This window comes from Sus scrofa, chromosome 3 (assembly GCF_000003025.6).
Source record: "Sus scrofa isolate TJ Tabasco breed Duroc chromosome 3, Sscrofa11.1, whole genome shotgun sequence".
Taxonomy (NCBI): Eukaryota; Metazoa; Chordata; class Mammalia; order Artiodactyla; family Suidae; genus Sus; species Sus scrofa.
Window position 1 is genome coordinate 49,339,110 of NC_010445.4, and position 22,361 is coordinate 49,361,470.

Here is a 22,361-nt window from a genome sequence, read left to right on the forward strand (position 1 = left end):
ATGACACCTGTGGCAGATCCATCTGCCCTCTGGGGGGTGGGCCAGCCTCTGGGTGGCTGGGATGGTCTGAATCAAAGTGGGAAATGGATTTCCAGCCTTTGTATTTTGCTGGCTCCGTGAGACTGATCAGGTGGACAAACAGACTCTAAAGAAGGCCAACCACCAACCCTGCCCACAGTCTCCCAGTGGGAAGTGTGCTGAGTATGAAAGCTCTTTGTATCTGGCAGAGTCCAGACTGTGAGAAACCACCATTCCAGATGGGCTTGCTTTCCAGAAGGCCCAGAGGAAAAGATTTCTCTTTATCTGACTAATTTCCACAAAGACTACTTGACATAGGAAGTAACTCATGTGCTCCCATTTGATCGAGTGACATGTATGTAAAAAGTATGCAAGTGGGAGAAAAGCTGCAGAAGTTTTCATTTAAGGGCACAGCTCCTCCAGATCCACAGTCTCTAGTGTTTAGATCAAATTTTGCGTGTCATACTCACGTATCAAAGACCAAGACCTGGAGGTTCAACAGCAGAAGGCAGAGTAGGACCTGGCTGTGGCTCAGACTGGAGATGACAGACTGAGATGCTAAAATGCAGTGAGGGGATCACAGCCCTGTTTTCCCTAAGAGAGGGTCTCTTGGGACCGCGTACCATAGGTGCCTGCATCCCAGGGAGGGTGTTTCTTGGACAGTGTCCCATGGCCAGGGGTGTGTGAGAAGTAGGGAGTGAGTGTGAACTACAGGAGGAAGATAAGGAAGAGTGTGTTAGGAAGAAGAGCATAAAGATGCAGAAAAGCAGAGAAGACACTGGAGGCTCACAACGAGGAAAGTTGAGGGGGGTCTTTGGCTTGATGGGAGGGGGAAGGTGGTCTCAGGGACCTTTTGCTTCTTCCCCTTTGTTCCCTTCTCCTTCCTTGTCACTCTTCTTGCCATGTCATCTAAAACTGTTTCATTGACTCAGTCGGATGCTCTAAGGTGGTTTCATCCAACACCCAAACAAGGAATTGTGTTCATGCATCTTCCATAAAAAGAGCCCATGTGAGTGACTGTTTCTTGTCCTCACCTCAAACCTCTCCATCTCTGAGCACAAACAATTTGTCAGGAGGCTTACCGACTGATCACATAAAATGTAAACTGGAATTTGGGTGGGAGGAAGAAAATGCCTAAAGGAAATCATAACATGTCCTATGGAGAAAAGAGGAGGCATCAGACTCGACCTTACAGAAAGGGTGAGGTCTCGCTCGGGAGCGGGTGATGGGAAGAGGAGTGGCCATAATTCTTAGGACTTCACGCAGGAGATTAACAAACAGGCACCTGAATTCTGAACTTGAAACAGACACGACACCCAGGCCACCATAACCACGCTGAAACTTGTAACCATAAGGGAGGTCAATTAAGAGGAAGACGGAGGCATTTAAAGGAACCAGTATGGAAGCACAAGAAAATCTCTGATCAGATTACATTTAAACTATAAATAAAGTGGGAACCAATAGAAAATTAACATGAACCCATTTGAGCATGTAGGCTAAAATACATTATAAAACATCTTGAAAAAATATTGAGTGGTGAAAATTTTGTTTGAGGTCCTTCTGTTTTGACACGTGTGCTCCTTTTATTTGTTTAACTTCTCAGCACTTCGGTTTCCCTCCCCACAAATAGTGCTAATAATACTACCTATCCCATAGAGTTTCCAAGAGGATTAAATAAATAATATACGTAAAACATGAAGAACAAAGTCTGACATACAATAAGCATTCAATCAGCGTTATTATTAGCTATTACTGGCACTCTGCTGCTGATGTCCATCCAGCTGGTTGCTGGTCTATCACTTATTTACCTCCCATAGAAAGTACCTTCTTCATTGGGTAGAAGGTTGTACTAGATGACCTCTAAAAGAACTTCTCCAACTCTTACTCTTCTGTCAGTGGTCCCAGCATCTCTCTTCAAATCCTGTCTCTTGTGCTAGATTATTTATTCCTTAAGGTCACAGCTCTGCGTTTTGTTTGATTCCCTCAAATGCCTCAGCCAGCGCTGGATCCACAGCAAATATCCACCAGAGAGTGATTCTAGAACCTCGAAGTCCACGTGCAGCTCCCAGACCTGAGGAAAGTGAGGAGGGGGCTACGTCCATCAAAATAATTTCTTAAAAACTTTCCTACCTGGGCCAGAAAAATCTCTTTCATGAGGATGGATGCAGGTGGTTTTTGACGTGAATTATATCATTGAATCATCTAACAAAGGTAAGGTTAAATAACACTATCTGCATTTACCGATGAATAAAATCGGGGCGCAGGAAGATGAGGTCATTTGTCCAAGTGCTCACAGCTGGTATGAGATAAAGCTGAAATCAGATCCCAGGACTGTCTGATGGCGAGCCCGTGTTTTAGGCACTAGCCGACCCTATATAAATTTATAATGCGGTTAAAACCTGCCGATCGTTGTGAGTCCCAAGTCTCTAGCAAAAGGAAATAGGAAAAAGCTCACCATGTCATTTTTTGTAAATAAAAATAAAGCCGATGCCTGAGTGGTCTGGTGTCTTGTTTCAGGCTGCTGGGACTCATGGAAATGTGGTAGGTTTTCCTCCAGATCACGGAGGCTTGTCACTGCCTGAACTTGAGCTCGCCGGCTCTCTGGTGAGGTCAGCAGGCACTTAAGAGTTTCAGACTGGGGCGCTGCAGTGATCTCCTGCGTCTGACCAGAGCTGGAAGTCTGAGCCCAGCTGGGAAGGATCCCATGAACAGGACCAGGTAAACACTTGTGGCATCCGCAAAGAATACAAGGCAATGAATTGGTACATGGTGCATGGCTGACTCTAAGTAAGAGAGCGGGCGCAAACTCTAGGTCTTCACAACCTGCTAATCCTTCAGTTTGCCTTGGTTCCCAACTCAACGGGGACCTTCTGTGAAGGTGAAGGCTCCCACCTGGGCACAGGGACAGTCATTATATACGTTCCAAACGAGTGGATCAGGGCTGAAAGAATAGCCCCAATGAAGACGGAAAAGTTCTTTAACACCCGGCCAGTTCTGGTCTTCTTTTGCTCCAGCATATAGTGGTTCTCAAAGCGTGATCCGCAGACCCCTGAGGGTGCCCAAGACCCTTTCCAGGGGTCCTCAAGGTCAAAACTGTTTTTATAGGCGTTCCCGTCGTGGCTCAGTGGTTAACGAACCCGACTAGGAACCATGAGGTTGCAGGTTCGATCCCTGGCCTGGCTCGGTGGGTTAGGGATCTGGCGTTGCTGTGAGCTGTGGTGTAGGTCACAGACTCGGCTCAGATCCTGAGTTGCTGTGGCTCTGGCGTGGGCCGGCGGCTACAGCTCCGATTTGACCCCTAGCCGAGGAACCTCTATATGCTGCGGGAGCGATATTAGAAATGGCAAAAGGACAAAAAAACAAAAAAACTGCTTTTATAATAACGCTAAAGTGTTACTGCCAAAGCAAGAGTAGCTCACATTGCTGGTCCCTTAATACAAATCAGGCAGTGATATTTACTCACTTCTATGCACGCTCTGTTTGCACTCACAAGACGGCTTCACTTAAAATGTCCTCCTTGGGGAGTTCCCATTGTGGCTCAGCAGAATCAAATCCAAGTAGGAACCATGAGAATGAGGGTTCAATCCCCGGCCTCGCTCAGTGGGTTAGGGATCCGGTGTTGCCGTGAGCTGTGGTGTAGTGTAGGCTTGGATCCAGACAAGGCTTGGATCCTGCATTGCTGTGGCTGTGTAGGCCGGCAGCTGTAGCTCCAATTTGACCCCTAGCCTGGTTACTTCCATATGCCAAGAGTGTGGCCCCAAAAAGAAAAAAAAAGTCCTCCTTGAATCAGTAAAAATTATAACTATATAGAATATGGACTCTTTTTTTTTTTTTTTTTTTTGGCTTCCCAGCGGCATATGTAGTTCTGGTGCCGGGGATCAGATCTGAGGTACAATTGCAACCCAAGATGCAATGTTGGACACGTAACCTGCTACGCCAGGCGAGGAATCAAACCTGCATCCTAGGGCTCCCAAATGCCGCCAAATCCCATTCAGCCACAGTGGGAACTCCAAATACGGACTCTTGGATATTCCTCATTTTATTTTTTTTATTTATTTATTTTTTTGTCTTTTGTCTTTTTTGTTGTTGTTGTTGTTGTTATTGTTGCTATTTCTTGGGCCGCTCCTGCGGCATATGGAGGTTCCCAGGCTAGGGGTTGAATTGGAGCTGTAGCCACCGGCCTACGCCAGAGCCACAGCAACGCGGGATCCGAGCTGCGTCTGCAACCTACACCACAGCTCACGGCAACGCCGGATCATTAACCCACTGAGCAAGGGCAGGGATCGAACCCGAAACCTCATGGTTCCTAGTCGGATTCGTTAACCACTGCGCCACGACGGGAACTCCCGATATTCCTCATTTTAATACTCTGTGGGACACAATGGGAAGGGTGAAAAAGGTCTCTTCGATCAAAGCAAGGTGGTTGTACTGGTGAAGTCATGTGAGTTATAAGTTGGACCCGCCAGTTTTTCACAAATGCTGCTTTCTTGAAAGAACACCCAACAAACTGTGGTTTTTCAGACTGGGCGTTTGGCAGACGTCTTCCTGATAATGTACAGGATGAATCTGTCAATTCGAGGGAAAGCATGGACAGCATTTGTTGCCAGTGTATCCTGCTGTTGTGAGGGGAGTGTTCTATCAACATCAAATAGATCCTACTGGTTGACAGTGTTGTTCAGTTTCATATCCTGACCCATTTTCTATCTGGCTGTTCTTGCAGTTGTTGAGAGGAGGGTGTTGAGGTCTCTGACTGTAACTGTGGATTTGTCTCTTTCTCCTTTCACTTCTATCTGTGTTTGTTTTACATGTTTTGCAGTCTGACACATGCACATGTACGATTACTGTGTATTTTTGGTGGACTGACCTATTTATCATGGTCCTTTTATCTCCCTGTTCCTCATAATTTTCTTTGTCCAGCACTCTACTTTAATATCAAGATGGCCGCTCTTGCTTCTTAAAAATAATGTTTGCAGGGAGTTCCCATCATGTATCAGCAGTAACAAACCCAACTAGTATCCATGAGGATTCAGGTTCCATCCCTGGCCTCGCTCAGTGCGTTAAAGATCCAGTGTTGCCGTGAGCTTTGGTGTAGGTCATAGACGTGGCTCGGATCTACATTGCTGTGGCTGTGGTATAGGCCGTAAGTTGCAGCTCTGATTGACCCCAGCCTGTGAACCTCCATGTGGTCATGAGTATGGCCCTAAAAAGCCAAAATTAATAAATAATAATGTTTGCACTGTACATCTTTTTCTATCCTTTTAACTTGCTAGGCTGCCCCTTTCCTGGTCCTCTGGCAAGAGAGAGCAAACTTTTCCTGGGGCTTTTTTGTCCTCACCCACCAGTGTTTTCAGATTGTCAGCTTCTCTCCCACCTACTTCTGGGTACTGGAGGCCAAAGCAAAACTCAGGAACCCCCTGCTGTGCTATTCCTCAGGTCCTGAGGTCTCCAAGAGGAAATGAGTAAGACTGAGCCATCCAGAGATCTCACAGGGCTTGACCTGAGGAACAGATCACAGGTACATCACTGAGGATGAGATTGCCATCAACGCCGCAGGGCATGGGGCAGGCAGGGGACAGGCTGTGTCCCTGGCAGCCAGAGGGCAGAACAGGAGCTCCCAGGGGTTCCAGCACCCTGGTCTCCCCAGTCTCATGCAGCTGCTACGCTGGCCACCCCCCACTCCTTTGGAGAAGCAGAGGAGGACCGTGGGAAGGGGGAGGCTACGTGAGGGAAGGTGAATTTTAGGAAGAGAGATTGGTTACCTCTAAATGGACTGATTAAAATATTGGATCAGCAGCAATCCCACTCCTGGGCACAGGTTCAGACAAAACTCCAATTCAAAAAATACATGCACCCCTATGTTCATTACAGTACTATTCACAATAGCCAAGACATGCAAACAACCTAAACATCCACTGACGAAGGAATGGATTAAGAAGATGTGGTATATATATACAACGGAATACTATTCAGCCATAAAAAAGAACTAAATAATGCCATTTGCAGCAGCATGAAATTATCATACTAAGAAATTATCATACTAAGCAAAATCAGAAAAAGAAAGACAAATATCACGATATCACTAATATGTGCAATCTAAAATGCGATACAGATGAAGCTATCTACAAAATAGAAATAGACTCACAGACATAGAGACCAAACTTGTGGTTGCGAAGGGAAGGGAGCGGGGAAGGGGAGGATTGGGAGTTTCGGGTTAGCAGGTGCAAACCATTATATATATGATGGATAAACAACAAGGTTGTACAGCACAGGGAACTATACTCAGATCCCATGATAAACCATGATGGAAAAAATATGAAAAGGAATGCATTTATGAATAACTGGATCACTTTGCTATACAGCAAAAATTAATGCAACATTTAAAATCAATTATACTTCAACAAAGTAAATGTGGAAAATACTGCATCAGATCAGACTAAGCTTTTAGCCCAATTTGATGTTGAGATAACTGGTCTTAACTGTGGATGGGAGTGCAGAAGAAAGCCAGATACAAAAGTAGGCAAATTAAAGAAACAAATGTTTGGTTCATTCTAGGTCAGAATCCTAGCTTTCTAGGTGTTTATCTTCTGGTAAGCCTGGGAACCTAGGGGTGATGAGAACTCTAGATTATATATTTTTTGTAACAGTTTGGTGGTTTCATTTCCTTTTTTTTTAACCCCCATGAGTCCATGAGTAGTCCCCATTCTTTTCTTGTTTTTTTTTTTTTTTTTTTCTTTTTAGAGCTGCACCTGCGGTGCATGGAAGTTCCCAGGCTAGGGGTCCAATTGGAGCTACAGCTACTGGCCTACACGACAGCCACAGTAACACCAGATCCAAGCTGCATCTGCAACCTACACCACAGCTCACGGCAACGCTAAATCCTTAACCCACTGAGCAAGGCCAAGGATCGAACCTGCATCCTCATTGATACTGGTTGGTTTCCGCTGCACCACAACAGGAACTCCGATTGTTCTTGTTCTTTAAAACTCTGAGCCTTCACAGCTTCCCTAATTAAGAGCATGGAGATGACACCCTGTGACATGTTCCAAGTGCTAGATCACAGGATCCCTTTTACTAGGGAACTCTCTTATTTCCAAGCAAAGTGGACTCGGATGTTTCCAGCGTTTCGGTTGCATCTGGAAGTGGAGACAAGTGTTACTCTGAATGCGCTCCGACACATCTTTAAGAACTGATGTGACACCTCACCAAATGCTTCCCATAGTTTCTACTCTTAGTATGGTGACAGCCCTGCAACAACCATTTTATCAGCCCACATTTCAGGAGACGAGACCCAGAGCTGAATGGACAAGCTCCAGGTCACCTGCCAGAGCACAGCGAGGCTGACATGGCACACATCCAGGCTCCTTCCTGCCTCCAAACGCTCTTCTTTAGACGGCTCAGCAAAGACTTTCCCTGCGTCCCCAAGGACCTTCCCTGGGTCTTCCCCTTCTGTTCCCATTTCAGAACCCTCAGGCGCACAATGACAAAGAAGAGCCTCTGGGAGTTCTTCTCACCACTGTTCCCCTGACCAGGCTGATATTGGCAAAGGGTCCACACATTACTCTCTGCTCTGCCTGGGTCCTCAATCACCCCTTAGATCAGTTATTTTCTATGTGTTCTTCACATGATAATTCCTTCTTTTATTCCTATGCAACTATTTTCCTATGCAAAAAGATATTCTCTATTAAAAACATATTCAGGAGTTCCCACTGTGGTGAAGTGGGTTGAGAATCCAACTGCAGAGGCTCAGGTTGCTGCAGAGGTGCAGTTCAATCCTTGGCCCAGCACAATGGGTTAAGGATACAGCATTCCCATGGCTGTGGTGTAGGTCACAGCTGCAGCTGGAATTCAATCCCCGGCCTGGGAACTTCCATATGCTGCGGGTGTGGCCAAAAAAACCATATTCAGACTGTCAGAGCTGATCATGAATTATTTACTTGGTTTGACCATCTCATGGCTGACTTTGCTTTATTACCAACATGTCTGCTTTTCCTTTCTTATGTATCTAAATCTACAAATGGAGAAATAGAATCTCTGGCACTGTCATCTCTGAGATCACAAGGAGGCATTAAAATACCCTAATTGGATTTGAAGGTGTTTATCACTTGGCTGGGGAAGGGGTGGGCAGAAGTGAATCATAATTAAGTTATCATGGTGTTAGTATCATATTATTTTGATGTTGATTTGATCTTACTTCTCGGAAATATTACTTCTCGGGAAGAGTGATGTGTGTCTTGGGGGATCAAACATGGAATTTGGGAAGGAATTCTAGAGGTTGTTCCACTATTTGACAAAAATATTACATGCAACCACATCAAAGTCAATATTCTACAAATTTGAACTTCGAAAATGGGAATTTTGGAGTTCCCATCATGGCTCAGAGGTAATGAACCCAATTATAGTATCCATTAGGACACGGGTTCAATCCCTGGCCTCACTCAGCAGGGTAAGGATCTGGCAGTGCTGTGACTTGTGGTGTAGGTTGCAGATGCGGCTCAGATATTGAGTTACTGTGGCTGTGGTGTAGGCTGGTAGCTACAGTTGCGATTTGAATACACCTTGGGTGCAGCCCTAAAAAAGACAAAAAAAAAAAAAAAAGAAAGAAAAGAAAAAGAAATGGGAATTTTATATGATGCAACATAGTTGTATCAAGGAGTTCCCTGGTGGCTCAGCTGGTTAAGGATCTGTGTTATTCCTGCTGTGGTGCATGTTTGATCCCTGGCCTGGGAACTTCTGCAGGCCCAGAGCCCAGCCAAAAAAAAAAAAAAAAAAAAAAATGCTCTTAGATGAGTTAAAGTGAAACAGTTGGGAAGCAGACAGAGGGGGAAGAGAAGATGACCATACAGTTGTAAACACTTCAGCCACCTTGCAGGCAGCTCATGGCCCCGAGCAGGGAACTATGTATGCACAATAATGGTAAAGTCAGTCCAGAAATTTTCTGGGGACTATTCGGGAAATACCAGGTACAAAGGAGTTCCAGGAGACTCCTTTACTCCTGACAGTAAAAGGTGGATTTTAGGCTCAGTAGGAAAAGTCCCCTGTGTATACAGTGATGTGGGACTGAAAGAAACATCTAGACTTCAAGGGTGGGAGTGTGATGAGGGAAGATCAACTCGAGGGTCAAGCAGAGGAGGAAGAATGGCGCCTCTGAGACCACACACACACACACACACACACAAACACACACACACTCCTGAACTGTCCCGGATAACAAGACTGGGAGCCATTTCAGAAACTGATTCTCGGAGTTCCTGTTGTGGCTCAGTGGTTAACGAATCCGACTAGGAACCATGAGGTTGCGGGTTCAATCCCTGGACTTTCTCAGTGGATTAAGGATCCGGTGTTGTCGTGAGCTGTGGTGTAGATCGCAGATGCGGCTCAGATCCCATGTTGCTCTGGCTGTGGTGCAGGTCGGCAGCTGTAGCTCCATTTAGACCTCTAGCCTGGGAATCTCCATATGCCGTGGGTGCGGCCATAGAAAAGACAAAAAAAAAAAAAACTGATTCTCAAGAGGCCACTCCCATGAAAGGCCTGACCATGTGTGCTAGACAGCAGAGTTCACACAAAAGGGCAAGTGACAAGTGGCAGAATTTTGAAAGATATACAGAACCCCCCTCCTCACAACCCTGCAGCCGTGGGCATGATGCTGGCAGGGGACATCCAGCCAGAGAGGAAGCCCTGGAAAATCCCTCGTCCAGGATCCAGGTCCCCCACGGCCCCGAAATTAGACATCGTGCCAATGCTGATAAAAATTGCTGGTTGGCCCAGACACGTCACTTTTGAGGATGGAACCAGCGAGACTTCAAACTGTGGGCACAGAGAGTCCAGACAGCCTCAGACTTGCTCAAAATACCTTCCCCAGGGTGGCTCACTAGGTAGCAGGCTGCCCTTTTCCAAGAATGTGTTTATCAAAAAGGCGACTGGAAACTTTGCTTTCTCTAGAACTCTGTTAACGTGCAACTTGAGATAGTCACACAGGCCTCTCTTTGGAGAGCGGAGACTATTTATAATAATAAGGGCTCAGGCCATCACCTCCCCTCTGGGGCCTGCCCCGCCAACAAGGTCAGGACGTCTGTCCGCACCCCCCAGAAAGGCCGGGAGTGCTCTGCTGAGGGCGGAAGAGGCTACAGCATCTAAGAGCAAACTCTTCCCTGCAAGTGTGGGCCTGATTTTCAGGCAGAAACTGAGTTTCTAGGACGAAACAGGCTAATGAGTCCCTGAGAAGCAGCAATTCCACCCTTGGGGGATCCAGCCTGAATGCCTTCAAGAGCTCTCCACCCTGGAGGCCACTGCAAGGAACCAGGCTGGCTTCTACTTCAGGAGCTGGCAGAACCCCAGAGGATAACGAGGATTCTGCGCTGGAATTTTAAAACTTCAAAATCAGGCCTTGGTGGTGCTGGAATTTTCTTGCCCGAGAATAGCAATCTCACACTCATTGGAAGGGGGTGTTGTGCTTTCCTTCGAGAGCTGATCCCTGGCTATTCCTGATTCAGGAGCTCTGTTCCCTGGCTATTCCTGATTCAGGAGCTGTTTCCTTGTTCTTCCTGATTCAGGAAATCTGACCCCAGGTCAGTGTGCTACTAATTATCAAACCTGAGTTTGTGAGAGTTCAAGAGAAAAGAGCATATGCTGGTAACTCAGAAATACAGAGCATCTTAAATCTCTGCAGGTCTGCTCTTCTGCTTCTGAGGTTGCCCAAAGAGCAAGCACTCAGCCAAAACGGGGCTTTCATTTTCAGACTTCCCTTCTTTGAGTAGAGGGTGAAATGCCTGAAAAGTTGCTAGCCTCTGCATACACACCTGGCAGGTAAGGTCCCAGGATCAGGAGGGGCCTTCTGGCACTGCTCATCACCCGACAAGAACCATCAGCAAAGCAACCACGACAACTCCCAGAATCCAGCTGCCTCTGGAGGCCCCAGGAGTATGGATTTATGACAGCAGCAGCCTTGACACCAGGCAGTAAGAAGCTGCTGCCTGCTTAGAGCAGAGTTCAAGCCCCATCACCATGAAAGCTGCCTCTCAAACAGGAAGAGTGTGGTGCTTCAGCGACGGGAGGAAGAGCTGGTATTGTTGCCTGATGGGAGCCAGAAGTCCCAAAGAGAAAGGCATGAAAACACCCTTTTCTGAGTAAGGAAGCAGACTTAGAACTCTAGAGGCTCTGTTTCTGCCTCTTCATCCTGACGTCCCCAGTACAGATGTCCACATGATCATCTGGTCTGGAGGCTAACTGTGATCCAGGGTTCGGACTCAGGCAAAACTAGACGTCAATGACAATTCTGTCACTTACTAGAACTCATACATCTAAGCATTTTGCTTTATCTCTGATCATCGGGGTTTTCATCTGCAAAACAGGAAAAAGATATCGTACAACTGTAAAGAATAAACAAGAGGGGGAGTCCCTGTCGTGGCTCAGCAGTTAATGAACCCGACTAACATCGATGAGGACTTGGGTTCAATCCCCGGCCTCACTCAGTGGGTTAAGGATCTGGCGTTGTGGTGAGCTGTGGTGTAGGTTGCAGACGCTGCTCGGATTCTGAGTGGCCATGGCTGTGGTGTGGGCAGGCAGCTGTTGCTCCGATTTGACCCCTAAACTGGGAGCTTCCATATGCTGCGGGTGCGGCCCTAAAAAGAAAAAAGACAAAATAAATAAATGAATAAATAAACAAGGGGACCCAAGAGTTTCGCACACACCCTGCTGTGCACACAGAATTTCATGCTGCCGGCTACTACCCCCAGTTCTCTGTGGGGACCAGCCTTCCCATCTGTCCCCCCACCCTGGAGCTCATCTCTAAGCCTCTTCCCCACCCCAGGCCCATCGCTTTTGTCCCACTCCCCATCCCATACTTTCTGGCCATGGTGACAAATGCCTCACTTTCTTGCAAGGTGATCTGTAGCAATAAAGACCAACATGTTAAACTAAGTTCATCCAGGAATATTCCTTTTTAAGAACATTTTTGAGTATAATACTAGAAATGTGTACTTCACACTTTGAAAACTTTAAGTTATAATTCTTAAAATGCTTTTTAAGTGTAGTATCAGACATGTAACACTCAACTAAAATCGAATCACAGTGGATCAAAAATGGAATCTGATATTCTTTTCTGAAGGCAATTTTGGCTTATAGAAGATGAGTAATATCATGCTATGAGAAATAAAGGGAATTTACCTAAGGCTTCTGAAGTCTTAAATTTTATGAAAGTACAGGCAAAGATCAAAGATTAAGAAAATCTCTAACATGAAAGGCAGCAACGAAACCCAACACTAGAAAAACAAACTCGTAAGAAACAGAAAATGCAGCAGTAAAATAATTTTTAAAAAAATAACTAAAATTAGTATGCTGAGAGATAAGATTCTATACTCATGAAATAAGAAAAAGATTTAATTAAAAAAGGAGCATTTCATGACCAAAATGGATTTAAAAAATAAATTTATGAGAGCAAAAGTAAAAATTCAGTTTGAAGGGCTTAAGTTAAAAATTAAAGAAATCTCATAGAAAACAATAAAAAGACAAAAGAAGGAAACAGAAAAGAAAAAAAAAATAAGAAAACTAGTGGCTTCATTCAAGATAACTGGTATTCCATAAAGAGCAAACAGAGAAAATGAAGGTGAGAAAAATAATGAAAGAAATAGATGCAAACTATTGCCTTTGGAATGGATAAGCAATGAGATCCTGCTATACAGCACTGGGAACTCTGTCTAGTCACTTGTGATGGAGCAGGATGGAGGATAATGTATATATGTACGTGTGACTGGGTCATTTTGCTGTACAGTTGAAAAATGACAGAACACTGTAAACCAGCTACAATGGAAAAAATAAAAATAATTTAAAAAATAATGAAAGAGATGCTTATTGACATCCTTATCTTTCTCAGGTTGGTGGATGGCAGGGGCCCAGATATGAGAGCAAAGAGTGGCTTTCAGGGAGAACTCACTCTTGCCCATAGTCCTAAATATGTTCTCCAATGTCCTAGAACAAGACCAATTATCTTTTAATTTGATCAATTAAAAGGAAAAAGGAGGAGTTCCCTTTGTGTCTCAGGGTAACAAACCTGACTAGTAGCCATGAGGATATGGGTTCAATTCCCAGCTTTGCTCGGTGGGTTAAGGATCTGGTGTTGCTGTGAGCTGAAGTGTAGGTCACAGACACAGCTCAGCTCCTGAGTTGCTATGGCTGTGGTGTAAGCTGGCAGCTGCAGCTCTGACTGGACCCCTAGCCTGGGAACTTCCATATGCCATGGGTTCGGTCCTAAAAAAAAAAAAGGAAAATGGAGACAGCGTGGATAACAAACACAACAGTGAAATCTGGCCAGAAAGGGACAACAAAGTGCCTTCCAGTTCAAACGTCCCCCTTCCTGAAGCTCTCACCATTCCTACCTACCAGCCACATCAGGATCTACAGAACAGAAAGAACTGAGAAGACAAGATCAAGGATGTCATGAGTGGGTAGGCTGTCCACCGCAGGGCTCCAGGAGGCACTGTTAACCCCAGAGTCCTGGGTAGGGTGCCCTCTGGTCTTGAGCAGTGCACAACACACACAGCAGTGCATGACAGTCCTGGCGAGACCAGAAGGCTGGCCGGATGAGGGATTCATCGATACCTGCTCAAAAATAAGGAGGGCAAGCGTAGTATCAAAGTGCCATGAAAACAACAGCAGTGACCTCAAAACATATTCAAATTTAAGATCTTCCCACTTGCTAGACTGCTCTAAATGATACCTTACTACCCTAATCTTGGGGTTGACTGTTTGTGGAGACCCAGACTAACTACACACCTGTATCATTTTTCTGATGAATGGGTATTTAACGATGTGCTTCGGTCTCCAAACGCCGGAGGCTGTGTTTTACTGTGCCGTACCCAGAAACCATTCCGGGTTCGACCACGAGGAAGAGAGCAAGTGGAGTTAAGAAGCAGGCAGATAACAGGGAGTAGGTGGGACCTCAGAGGACAGAGGCGCTGACAGCCTAGAGGGGGTGGTGAGCGTGCGTCAGGGCAAGTGCAGACCCCGCACGGCCATCTATTTTTACACAGCACTTAGCTGCTGTGTCACCCAGTCCCAAAGGCCTATTTTAAGAGACTCCACTTCAGTGGCTGATACTGACAACATGCAGTTCTGCCAACAGACTTAACGGGAAGGGGGGGTCCGTGGCTGCTTTCATCATTGGAAAAGCAGAAATACCGCCTCCTGCAAGTGTGTAGACGCCAACAGACTCAGTGGGATGAGCCCCAAAGGGGCGGGCTCACTGTGTGCCGAGATGCATTCTGTCACTTTGCAGTCACAGGTGTCCTGTGAGACAGCTCTCCATCTTGCCCCAACATGGATGAAACGTCTATTGTTTTCATTTTTAGCCCCTTTTTCTTTTGTTCTTTTTAGCCTTTCTTTATAAGTGGCTCACCTTTAGGGGTAAAGGTTTTTATATTTACAAGATAAAAGAAAGGTAGGAGAAAGAACCTGATCTCCCGCCCGTCCCCCCACAACCCCTCTCAAAAGCACGACAGGAGTGACAGCTGATGAGTCCTGGGCACCTGTGCCTGGGAGCAATTTCATCAGCATAATGAGGACACAGTGGATTCTCTTCCTGGAAGAGGCCACATCCCAAATTGTCCCTCTGTCACTAGCAGTTTCTCGCGTTCCATGCACTTCTAATCTCATAGCTGAGTTTGCCAGGTTCACTTTGGCCTTGGAAGCAGGATCCGTTTCTTATCAAAGCACCAACCCAGCACAAGGGCGCCATGTCACTATCCTTCTGGCAGGTGCTGACTTTCAAGCATTCTGCACAAGCGAGGTCGCCCAGATAATGACGACATCTGAGGCACAGCAAACACCGAGAGCTTCGGGAGGGGTCCTGACCAACTCTGGAGAAGAGCCATGGCACCAGTTTCTTTGCGTGACAAGCAGGACACTGGGCAGCCTGCTCCCCTCTCTAGCCCTCCACATGCCCTGCCAAGCAGAGACTTGCACTCAGGTGAGATGGAGGTCCTGGTGATGCCAGAAAGATGTTAGCGGAATCCAGGTTCTTGTTCATGGAGCCAAAGAATGAACTTTGTGAACACACAGGCAACATGCAAGCAAAGTCTTTATTACAGGAAAGCAAACAACTCCCAGGACAGGCTGGGAGGGGGAGGAAGGGGCCCCTCTCTATTGTCTGATAAGGGCTTTTAATCCCTTAAAGATGGGGGTTACCAATGTGGAGTCTAGAAAGATGTGGTTTTCTCCCACTGGCCTTGCCCAGTTACCTGTATCAGTCCTTGTCCAACAGGGGTCTTAGGGGTGGAAATGTCCCCTAAGTCTCATGGTCTCTTTGCCCTTCTCTTCCCATAGACTGAGTCACAGGGGGTTAGGGATTAATGTCCATCTGGGCACAGGTACACTCCCAACAGCAAACAAGCCCTGTGGGGATGTTACTCCCTGGAGCCCTTAAGCCACAAATGTTAATCATTAGCCATATCGAAGAATGCATTGAAGCCCAAGCTCCTCCACTGACTACCTGGCAGGTGGCCTCATAGGTGCCAACTGTTGAGGCCATGGACTGGCCTTCAGACACAACCCAGGAAAATATCCTGACTGCCCTCAAAACTTAAGTGACTCAAATGGAGTCCTTGGAAAGGAAATGGAAAACAAAACAGGATTTGGATAATTGTGGTTAGAAAAACAGCTTCAGGATCATTGGCCTGAGTGTTCTGAAGACTCAGGGGGCCCGAAGAATGCAGTGGGTTCCGGGAAGATGGAGAGGAACACGCATTCCTCCAAAATACCCAATTATCAAGCTCTCATTTGTTTTCTTGGAACCGATAATGTCTGAAGAGAGGTCGTGCTAGAGACGCGCCTAAGGTCGCCGCCAGAGAAGACAAACAAGGCAGCGGCAGAACGTCTAATACTCATTAGACTATCACTTCAAACGAATTCTGATTCTCAGCCAGCAAGAGGCGGGCAATGACTACCCTCCTGAAGGAGTCAGTGTTGGAATACACATGCTTTGCTGCCACGAGTGTAAATTGGTACAGCCTCTATAGAAAACAGTTCCTCAAGAAATTAAACACAGAGTTACTGCATGGCCCAGGAATTCCACTTTGGGTAGAAACCCAAAAGAATCAAAAGTAGGAATTCAAATAGATATTTGTACCACATATTTACAGCAGCATTACTCACAGGAGCCAAAAGGTCGAAGCCACCAAGTCTCCATCTACAGATGAACCAATAAACAAAGTGTGGTCCCTCTGTAGAATGGAATATTATGCAGCGTTAAAAAGGAAGAGAATTCTGGAGTCCCCCATAGGGCACAACGGGATCAGTGGCACCTTGGATGCATTGGGATGCAGGTTCAATCCCTGGCCTGGCACAGTGGGTTAGGGATCCTGTGTTGCCGCAGCTGTGGCATAGGTTGTCCCTGTGGCTGTGATCTGATCCCTGGCCCAGGAACTCCATATGCTGTGGGGTGCCCAAAAAAGAGAAAAAAAAAAAAAAAAAAAAAAAAAGGAAATTCTGACACTGGCTGTGATATGGTTGAACTTTCCAGACTTGACACAGAGTGAAGTAAGCCAGTCACAAAAGGACACACACTGTATGATTCCATTTGTATGAGGCCTCTAGAGTAGACAGATTCGTAAAGAGAGCAAGTAGATGGTAGATGCCAGGTGTGGGGTGCAGGCAGTGGGGAGCTAGCACTTAGTAGGTGGTGGATTTCTGTTTGGGAAGAGGAACAGGTTTGGGAGGTGGCCGCACATTTTGTGACTGTACTTGGTGCCACCAAGTTGCTCAGAAATGGTTAAGATGCTAAGTTTTAAGTGATATGATGAGATGCTAAATTTTACCACGGTGTGAAAAAGGCACAAATGGGAAATGGACTGGGGCGGTGGGGGTGGTTCTTTGATGAATCTGACTCTTGGTTCAGTGAGTATAGACCTTGGTGGATCTCACAGGCTGAGGATGTAGCCACAGATCCACAGATGCCTCGAGGGGCAAGTGTGCCTTCCTCTAAAAGTGTTCTTTACACCAATCAAGAAAAGTGAAAAGGGTACCACTTTTTTCTCCCTTCCAGTTACTTAAAAGTAGAGAAGTGAATTTAGGCCAATGTTCTTGATGCGTCTGTTTACTTTTCATCTGAAAGAATTCCTTCCTTTTCTGAGAAGAACTAACAAACATTTTGCACGCATTTCCATGATTTCTGAGCCTGAGGAATGTGATTGATGATGGCTGGAACTTAAACTGCCAAGTTCTTAGAAAAGGTATGTTTTTATTCTTTTGTTTGCTTTTTAGGGCCGCACCACAGCATATGCAGGTTCCCAGGCAAGGGGTCAAATCAGAGCTGCAGCTGCCGGCCTACACCACAGCCATAGCAATGCCAGATCCAAGTCGTGTCTGTGACCTACACCACAGTTCACAGCAACACCTGATCCTTAACCCACTGAGCAAGGCCAGGGGTAGAACCTGCATCCTCATGGATGCTAATCGGGTTCGTTTCTGCTGTGCCACAACTGGAAGTCCCTAAAAGGTATGTTTTTAAGAATGAAACAACAAAACCCAAAGTCCTTTCCTCAGACTCTGATTCCCCTGATGCAACGGAATTGACCACTCATTAAGAAACCGTCAAGAGTGCCACACGGGTCTCTGTTCCCTTCTTGCCCCAATCCAGGATCTCCGGTCATGCCCTAAGTGACAGGGAGTATGGGACGATGATTTGACTGGGCTTGTTCTTATCATAAAAAGTAAATGCCAGGATCACTTCCATGAATGTCAAGTCAGACTTTCCAAATCGGAACTTAGGAAAAAGGATTTGGTGACCAACTATTCTATGTGGTCTTGTGGCCCAGGTCTCACTGCTCCACCCTCGGAGCTATTTCATCTCCTATCGCTGGTCCAGGCATGAACCTGGGAGGGCTCAGGGCATGAGCTGCTTCTGGGCCTCAGAGATGCCCCGGGCTGCTTGGCCAAAGTGAACCATTAACAGAATTTCTTACTCATCACTCTTCTGTTCAGTTCTAAAATTGGGCTTCAGAAGAGCTTCTAATGTGCACAAAAGCAGAGGGTCAGGCCTGAAGAAGGACTGCTCTGGGGCCAGAAGGGCTCAGGCAGGGCCCGTGGGAAGCTGTGAGGGTCCTTTGGTTCCCACTGGCCGCCCGGGGAGCAGGCCGGGTGGGTCGGCCTTGCTGGGAGGAGCCTGACCCAGCAGAAATGTTGGCCAAGACTGTGTGTCCCCTGGCAGGTGTAGACACAGGTGAACTCGGATCCTCTGGGGAAAGCACCCCATGTGATGCAACAGTTCCCCAAACTGTCACCACTATTACCGAGGGGTAGGGATGGTCATGGAAGAGAGAAGGCAGAACTGCTGGGGAGCGAGGAGCCTGTTTAGGGCTGTGTGGCTCCCAGCACAGACTGACTTTTCTTAGCTGAGTTTCATGATCTATAAAGTAGGAGTTGAGATACCACCCACATCCTGAGCTATTAGGCTGGAGGGAGGTAACACAGGGGAACTTGGTGCAGGGCGGGTGTGTGTGTGTGTGTGTGTGTGTGTGTGTGTGTACATGCCCTGGTGCAGGGCTGGGCTCTGGGGTGTGTGTGTGTGTACACACCCTGGTCCTTCCTGTCAGGCATTATTGGAGCTGCAGCGGCCATAGCAAACAGCCTGCCTGCCTCTCAACTGGGCTTACCGCCTGTTCACAGGTTATGGCCGTGCTGTTTTCACACAGATTAAAATGGGAGTCCTGCTGAACACTCCTAGACTGTTCTCAGTGGACTTCTGACATTCAGCAGGAGAGACAACAGTGCAGGGCCATGTCCCTTGCAGGCCCTCAGGGTGGCATGTCCCCGGCTCCCGTTGTGCTCAGGTCAGGTGACCAGATGTGGGCCCAGGACAGAGGGACAGGCAGGCTGGTCGTTGGCCTGGAAGGTTTAAACACATCCAGCTCTTCATTTCCATTCCCTTTTGTGCTAAATAGTCACCATCTCTTTGAAAAGCAGGGCTGCTGGAGTTCCCTGGTGGCCTAGCAGTTAGTAGGTCTGGCATTGTCACCGCCATGCCTCAAGTCACTGCTGAGGTGTGGGTTTGATTCCTGGCCCAGGAACTTTTCCATGCCAAAAGTGAGTTTGGTCCAAAAAATAAAAATATATTTCAAAAAGAAAGAAAGAAAAGCAGGGCTGCTGGAGCGCCCGAGTCCTGCCTGCACTTACCATCTGAATCTTGCTCCTCTGTCCACCATGCACACCCCATTCCAGCCGCTGCTCAGCTGTCTTTCTGCTTCTGTTTCATGAGGTTGTCCTCCTGGCAGAGATTTACATACGATTTATGTCTGCTGGGGGGAGAGGAAGAGGACTCAAAACCAAAATAGAACAGTTAGCACAAAATGTTTTCCTGCTGAAGGCTGTCTGGCACCAGATTATCTGGAAACCATATGCTCCCCAAAGAACTGGAGAAATGTGTAGAAAATTTTTTTTAAAATAATTTGAAAGAGGGAGTCTTGCCGTCCAAACTGAAGGAGGAAAACCATCCCAAGGCCCTCGAGGGGCCACAGAAGAAAAGCAAGAAAAAAGAAACCATCTCCCCTGCGGAGCTCAGAAAGCAGGTGTGGCTCACGGGCAGGCCATTTGTTGCATTAAGCCGTTCAGCAAACCCTGCGAGCCCACCCACGCCAGTGGCCAGGCTGCTCTCCTGACTCCATGCTTTCTGGGCCTTGGGTCTAGTTGGCCTGTGGTCATCACTGTCAGAGAGATCAGGAGCTGCAGACAACACCTCTGTCCAGCGCTGAACCGGGCTCATGTCCGCACGGGAGGTCGGCTCTCCCCAGTGACCGCCACCCCCACCAAGGAGGAACAGGGGTGACAAGACCAGTGATAGAGCCTGATGGCTGCACCTGAGCACTTACAGGTGCCGTCATCTGCTCACTCGCGAGGTGGGGCAGAGTCGGAGGAGGCAACCCCAGGCCTCAGGCCAGGAACCCGCGAGGGGGCTAACTGTTCACAAGAGGTGAGCCACCATCGGCCGGGTCCTCTGCCTCGGGAAACAGTGATCACAGGACGCCCCGGGAAGTGGGTGTCTGTAGGAGCCAGGAGGCAGGGTGGAGGGCGGCCGGGGAAGGCGGCTCAGGTTCTGAAAACCCAGAGCAACTAACCGGGGCCTCGTAGCCCAGCTACAGCCCGCAGAGGGCTCTGCTGCAGCTTGTGGAGCGTTCTGGAAGGGCGAGTTTTTGCAGAATACTCCGGGTTTCCAGATTCTCTGGGGAAATGCGCAGAGCTGGTCCCGCGGAGCATGAGGGTCCCCAGTGACCCAGAGCTGAGCGTGCTGCCCGCACCGGCCTGGGCTGCGTCCGCCACACCCGCAGGGCTGCCTCCTGCAAATAGCTGTTGCCCGTCCCACGAATCCGGCCTCAATAAAGGTCCTCGCTCCCAGTCGCTGGTGCCAATGCAACGAAGGCGACTTTCGTTCAGAAGAAGGCAACTTACCCTGCCATCAGCGAACCTAGCTGAAAGCAGCTGTAGACATACACCCAGACTCCCCACGCCAGGCGGGGTGTGGCAGCTTTCTATGCAAGGCAGGAAGGGGGCGGGGCCTCTTCGAACTGCGCAGCTGTGCTACACACGGCCCGCTGCCGCCGCCATATTGGACCAAGGTGCCAGTGAAGCCTCGCTGCACACGGCCCGCCGCCGCCTCCATCTTGGATTGAGGCGCCAGAGCAGCGCCTCTGCGCATGGCCCCAGCCAGGGCCGTTTTGCACCGGGAGTTCTGGTCAGAAGGGCTGGGGGCGAGGCCTCTGCGCGTGTCCTGCTGTGAGCCCATGCAAGTAGGCTAAGCACAGAGGAAAAGAAAAAGGTTAGACTTTATCTCCTTCCCTAGATTCTGTGTCCATGCCCTGGGAGTTATGAATGGGCTTTGAGGTGACAAGTATGGGTTCGCTCTGACGGTTGGACTGGGCGGAGGGCCTGGAGTGTCCCTCTTGGGCAGTTGGCTGCTTTTAACCTGGGGTGGGGGGTGGCGTCTATGGGTCTCTTGTGCAGGGTTCATACCGTCGTTTTGGAAGCAACCGGCAGCCGCTGAGGGCACTTGACCCACAGACTTAGGGGCAGCTTTGTGGGAAGGAACAGGGTGGCGGGCGGGCTGTGCCGCAGTCTGAGGTTGTCCGGTCACTACCATGTCACTTTTGGGCAGGACGCCTGGCTCCATGCTAGTTTTCAGCTGGGAAAAGAGGTGCCCCCCCATCGTCTCCCACCCGCCTGCTTGGGGGCGCCAACCCCCTGTTGGCCGGGTCCCCACCCTCCCCATCGAGGCCCACCCTGTGTCATCCTACCGCTCTCCCACCTCATCCCTTCCTTTCTCCTGGCACTTCTTGCAGCATTGCTGCTGCAACACCTTTATCATTAAGTGGAAAAACCCACCAACCCCAAGGGCCCCTCCAGTCACTTGGTTTTTCTTCCACACTCAGCGCAGATGTTCTCCAAAGAGCTGGCTCTCCGCATTGCGGTCGCTTCCTCACCTGCGAGTCCCTTCCCCTGGGGCTCCTTGATGACAGTCTCGCTGCCCTTGCTTCACTTGCCCTTCTTCATGGGCTGTCACTCACCGCCACCTCCACGTTGCCCTTCCAGCGGTCGTGGTTTGGTTACTCAGAACTGTGGTCTGTAACTAAGCTTTGCGCTCCAGGCAGGTGGGACTGATCTGGGCTGCTTTCTTCTCTCGCCGGAGCCTCCAGGTTTGCCTGGCGCCCAAGAAAGTGTTCCTGGACAGTGAATGAGTAAATAGGCCACCGTGGGTGCAAGGCCCAGCAGGGCACAGGAGTGAGTGTGACTGAGCACTGGATAAGTGCTTAGTTTCCTAAGGTTGCTGTAACAAACCACTGCAAGTTTGCTTAAAACGACAAAATTGTATTCCTTCACAGTTTGGGGAAAATTCTGAAGTCCAATAGTCAATGTGCCAGCAGAGCTTCACTCCCAGAAACAACCTCTCCACATTCTCCACATTCATCTGTTGGGTCTCAAAGGTTTTTTAGTTCTTTGTTTCTTTCCTATAAAGAAAAAAATATCATAAACTAATGGAGCTGACAGTGGTGTGACATTTTCTATCTAAAAACTTGAACATGGGTGCTCCCCCTGTGGCTCAGTGGCTTAGGAATCCAACTGCAGTGGCTCTGGTCACTCCCTGGCACCGGGAGCTTCTTTATGCTGGGGATGTGGCCATTAAAAAAAAAACAAACCTCAAACATGTAAAAATGTATCTTTTATTTTCCCATGTGTGATTTTTAACTTTTACTTTGAGCTCCATTCCATGTAACGGAGAAGATCAAGTAGTCACTTTAGTCACTTCCCAGTAAAGTCAGTCTGTTCTTCAGTCATCCAGGTTGGGGTACACTGAGTTCTGATTCCCA

General features: G+C 47.9%; 1 long non-coding RNA gene across 1 annotated transcript; it reads right to left on the reverse strand.

The window, feature by feature from the left end:
• Window positions 1,734–19,301, reverse strand: LOC106509747. The gene is made up of 2 exons (XR_002342514.1): window positions 19,180–19,301; window positions 1,734–2,089 (listed from the first exon to the last, which is right to left on the reverse strand). It is a non-coding gene; the product is annotated as an uncharacterized LOC106509747 (long non-coding RNA).